Here is a 5930-nt window from a genome sequence, read left to right as displayed (position 1 = left end):
ACTTCTATCTAGGACATATAAAGAATTTTTTAAAAAATCACGCATCCCAAATTCAAAGGCCCAAGCCAAAAATGGGCATCTGAAATAAATACACACTTCTCTAATGAAGAGATACTAATGGTGAATAAATACATGAAAAAATGTTCAACATCATTAGTCATTCGAGAAATGCACATTAAAACAACACTGAGATTCCATCTCACCCCTGAAAGAATGACTATCATCAAGAAATCAACCAATAACAAATGCCGGGGAGGCTGTGGGGAGAAAGGAACCCTACTCCACTGCTGGTGGGAGTGTTGATTGGTGAAACCACTGTGGAAATCAATTTGGAGATTCCTCACAAAACTAGGATTAGAAGTCTCATTTAGCCCAGCAATTTCCGTGCTGGGTATTCCCTCAGAAGAATTAAAGACATCATAGCACAGCAGTATATGTGCACCCATGTTTATAGCAGCACAATTTGTAATAGCTAAATCTTGGAAACAACACAGATTCCCATCCATTGAGGAATGGATAAAGAAGTTGTGGTATTTTTATACAATGGGGTATTATTCAGCTATTAAAAAGGATAAACTTGAGGCTTTTGTAGGTAAACAGATGCAACTAGAGACCATACTCGTAAGTGAAATAAATCGGACCCAGATGTGTAAACGTCATATTGTCTCCTTGGTGTAGGAATCTGAAAGACTAGTTAAAACTCAAAACGTGCAATAGATGATAGGAAAGGGAAAGAAATTGCTCAAAGGAAGGAATGACAGGGATGAGAGAAAGAAGAAAAAAAGAAAGAAGGCAAAACATAAATATATATATGAATTGCTGCAATGACTGTATTGCTATTGTCTGATGGTGTATGAAAATGAACAGTTAATGCTCACAATTTTTTATGTTCTGATCGACTTTGCATGCTTGTGTCTGGTAGTGTGAGCAATTGATTTGAAGGTAACAGTGTACAATGAAATTACAATGGTGAACTCCTACCACCTTGTCTAGTGAAACTGTATTTTCTCTAATGCTTTATTAAAGAATTATTTGCTTATTCTCTTTAATGGTTTGAGCAATCTTTCATTCTTACATCTGATAATCTGAGCAATGTAGTTGAGGATAGTAATATGCAATGTACCAACCACTGTTGATTTGCATTTATTTGTCTTGAGCGCCTGTACCACTTTGAATGTTCTTGCTTTGATTTGTTTATGTTCATGATACTAGTATGCTGCTACTGTTCTATTTTTTTGTTTATTTGTTTTTTGTGTACTACTCTCTTTAAAAAAAAAAAAAAAAAAGCCTAGCCTAATTATTTTAAAAGTCAATATAAGTAGAGTCTCTAGCTTTCTGAAAGGTCAAAAATACTCAGGAAATGACTTATATTGAAATTTAAGGCATTATAGGTGGAAATTAAGAATATGTGCCAATGTGGCAAGAGGAATACAACATGTAGAACTCTTCATGCTCCTGTGAGTACTATAAGTTACCACTGGATATACTCTCTCATCCCAGAAACATAAGCCAAAGAGATCCTTCTGAGTCTCTGTGTATGTCTGAATCTGCAGAATTCCAAAGCACCCAGAGCCATCTCATGATTTTTCTTCTCTTTTTATTATTGCAGACTTTTATGACCCAGTTCTGCCTCTGATGGAGACGGTGTAGTAGCAATTTTCAATTGGTTTTTAAAAGATAAATATTTGTATGCTCCAAGCTAGATTCCTGGAAAAATAAAATCAAAGGGACTTTTATTTTAAGAAGTACCTAACAAAATTGAATTCTAAAAGTAAATGCATCCTTCGTGGTTTCTTTAAGCCTCTGAGAAAATATTACTCACTCTCTAACACTCCTAAAAGTGCTTCATTAGCATTCCTGTGAGATTGGCAAATAATAGGGTAAATATTGAACTTCTTTAGGAATAGAAAAAATAGCAAACCCCAAAAGGTAAATTTGCCTACTATGTTCTAAGCTTCTTTTACACATTAGCTATGCAAAATTATGTAACAAATAATTTCCAATGACATTACTTAATTTCTGTGGATATAACTTAATTTTCAAAGTTTTCTCAGGTCCTCACTATCTGATATTTCTCATACCTGCAAGATTTACCTTTATTTCCAGAAAATGTTCATTTTGGCAAAATGATATTTGGAAGTATTTCTTCCCTTGTACATTGTATTTATCTCTAAAGTTAAACTGTAAAAACAAGCCCATATGTTTGAGTCTGTGTTTTAAGACAATTAACTGAAATCAATATTTTACAGAAGAGAAAGTCCAGTAATGGAAAGAAATATGCACTCCACTGCCTTAGTCCTATCAACAGTAGGTGCACTGTGGACTGGTTAACTACTTCTTTAAAGTCTAGTGAGACACAATATCACATACACATTAAGTTACATGAAGGGGAGTTTATTACTTATAAGTAGGCAGCAAGTGGGTTTATTACTTACAGCTAATAGGCAGTGAGTGACTAAGAAACCTGAGGATTCATTTTGTGCCAGGCTTCAAAAGCTCAAGAAAATTGCCTAGGGCAGTTGTCCCTTGAACTGTACCTGAGAGACAGAAAGCAGTTTTCCTTGAGTTTTAAGGACCTTGGAGACATAGGAATCATTGGTTAAAATATTGAAGACATTTTATTTCTAGGGTAACTGGAACCATGCTCAGACTTGTAGCCAGATCCTCCTTTTCTCAGTGTTGCAGATAATTCCAGGCACATTCTATAGTTACTTTTAAGGAATATCAGTTAAAAAAAAAAAAGAAAAAGAAAAAAAAAAAAAACACTGTTCTGCAGTTGGTGGCATGTAAATTTTCGTTATTTGTATGAGTTATTCAAAAGAAATTTAATTCCTGTATAGGGAAATAATGTCTCCATCTCCAAACTCCTTCTAATGGCTGTAGTAATTTAATGATCTTCATTACTGCTAATTATCGCTGCCATTGTAGAATGCTAGTCTACTAGCAGCAAACCAAAGAAAGATTATTCCATAAGATCATAGCTTTTAGCATAAATCAATTAGACCAAGAGAGATTAGGGAGGAATGTAAAGAACATTTTTGGAAGATGTTCAAAATCCAATCATGATCAGTAATGCTCTGATTTACTGCATCTCTTGTCTTTTGCTCTCTCATTTAAATAACCTGTGCTTCACTTTAAAGCCAATCCTGGAAAGCTTTCAAGTACTGATGATATTTAACAGGAAGAAAGACATAAACAAAACTCAAATGGGTATTTGACATCCGCAGTGCTCAAGCACAGGGGTCAGAGCTGGTTGGGTTATTTCATCTAGTCATGCAAATTAAACCATGCACTGTCTGAAATAAAGATGGAAGAAAATTGAACAATAACTCAAAAACAATCTTGCTTTATTCCCTTCTCTTTTTTAGCTATGCAAGGAACCATTTACCTGTTAATGTGAGAGCCAGGTGAACACAAACCTTAACTTTCTCCATAAAACATTTACATAACCTAAGGTAGAAAACAGAAAGGAATTATGTCATAGATAAGTGGTTTATAGAATAATATGGATGAGATATATAGGAAATGGAATTCTGTACTGCCAAAAACATATCCAGAAGAAAAAATGCCTATCAAGGACATGAGAAGATATTTGAGAGGTTTCACAGTTACAAATAAATTAGGCATCCAGATTAAGGAGAAAAATAATCTCAAAATATGTGTTCCTTACAGCAAAATTTCAGACAAGCATAATAATAAGTTCGAGAGCAGGCTTTAGAAATATATTAATACAGCTTTAAAATATATTTAAACTTCAATCACTGGATAGGAAGATTAAGTTTGGTTTAGGTTTTTGAAAAGGACAGATGTCCTATAGGCTATAAGAAAGCCAATTTAGGTTAAATGAAAGAACTTTTTAGCAATCAGAATTTCCTCCAGATGGAAGGTTTGCTTCATAAATTCAGGTTCCTGACTGAAACAGATTCTTCTGGTAACTAAATGGTCAGGGATATTCCTAACAGTCTCATTTACTGGGTATAAATTTAGCCTGGGTGTCTGTCTTGGTTACTTTTCTCTCATTGCTGAGACGAAATACTTGATGCCCAAAATTAAGGAAGGAAAGGTTTATTTAGCTCACAGTCTGTGGAGGTTTCAGTCCATACTCAGCTGGCTCCAAGGCAGAGTGGCACATGGCAGAGGGCAACTGTTCATGGTGGCAGAAGATAGGAAAAGCAGCAAGAGTCAAAGGGAGGTGTGGCAGCAAGCAGCCTCTCCCTCTCCCTTACATATGCAAACTCTCCTCCCCAGGGTGGGTGTAGCACTCACACCCATGAATCAAAAACTCTAAAAGCCTGCCCCATGACTGCATGAGGATTCGGGGTGGGGGGGGACACCTAGACACAAACCATAACAGTGGTCAGTATCATCACTTTCAATCTTTAAATTGCTGATGTTTAGATTTATTTCAAGCTTCAAGAACTAAAGGCATAAGACAAAATTGAAAATCTTTAATTTCTGTGAAACCTATCAACTTTCCTATTTCACTCTGATGGAGACAACTATGAAACAGCCCCAAGCAGGACTTAAATTAACCAGTTGGTTTTTTATGTTTACTTGTGAATCTGTCCAAAGTTAGGCTGCTTGTCTGGAAATGGGTGATGGACTCATAGTAAGTGAACCTCTGTGAGTCACTAACCCCTACTAAAACCTGTAATGGCAGATGAAGCCAGAAAGTCTCAAAGGATAAGACAAGATCACAGCCAAGGACACCTGTATCCCACCTCAACTAGATAAAGACTGCAGCCTCAGGAATCTCACTCCTGGGTGGACTAACTTAATCCTTATTAAGGATTAATATAATACCTTACTTGAAGAATCCTTGAATAATTACACCCTTCCAGAGTATTCCTCTCCCTTCTTCTGATAACCAAGTAAGTATGGGCCACCCAGAGAAGCTCTTGGTCTTACCCCTGAAAAAATCTCAAATTCTGTGAGAGAGGTTTGATCCTCCTGGAGCCCTGAAATCACTGCATTTGCCTCTTTTTATTTAGCTTTCACCATACACTCATTCAAGAGATTGTGGGCCTGATAAGCCCACAATAACTGAGAGATATTATTAACCTCCTATCACTCATTATAAATGATACCTTTAAATTCATATGCATTATCAACCATGTTTCTGCAAGTATAGCCAGTTGTCCTACAGTTAATGAACTTATAACTAGAAGATATAAAGAACTGAAAAAAATCAGACCCCCAAAATCAAACACCCAACACATAAATGGGCATCTGAGATGAATACACACGTCTCAGATGAAGAAGCACAAATGGCGAGTAAATACATGAAAAATGTTCAACATCACTGGTGAATCAAGACAAACAAACTAAAACAACACTGAGATTTCATCTCACCCCAGAAAGAATGGCTAGTATCAAAAAATCAACTGATAACAAATGCTTGAAAGGTTGTGGAGAAAAAGGAACTCTTCCCCACTGTTATTGGAAGAATTGACTGCTTCAACTGCTGTCAAAATCAATGTGGAGATTCCTCAAAAACTAGGATAAAAGATCCCATTTGACCCAGCTATTCCCCTTCTGGGTATCTTACCAGAAGAATTAAAAATATCATACCACAATGATATATGTACACTGATGTTTATAGCAGCACAATTTGGAATAGTTAAATCTTGGAAACAACCCAGATGCCCATCAACTGAGGAATGGATTTTTAAAAAGGTGGTTTTTATATAATGGAGTACTATTCAACCATAAAGAAGGATAAACTGGAGACTTTTAGAGGTAAATTAATGCAACTTGAAACCATACTCATAAGTGAAATAAATCAGACTCACATATGTAAACACTGTATGCTCTCACTAATGTGAGAAACTGAATGAGTAAATAAGATCCAAAAATATACAATAGATATTGTGAATTGGGAAGAAATGTTCAAAAGAAATAACAAACTGTAGGCCCTGTGCAGAGACAGC

The sequence above is a fragment of the Chinchilla lanigera genome, unplaced genomic scaffold (genome assembly GCF_000276665.1).
Source record: "Chinchilla lanigera isolate Chin_1 unplaced genomic scaffold, ChiLan1.0 scaffold00043, whole genome shotgun sequence".
In the NCBI taxonomy this organism is placed as follows: domain Eukaryota; kingdom Metazoa; phylum Chordata; class Mammalia; order Rodentia; family Chinchillidae; genus Chinchilla; species Chinchilla lanigera.
Note: the sequence above shows the minus strand (reverse complement) of the source record.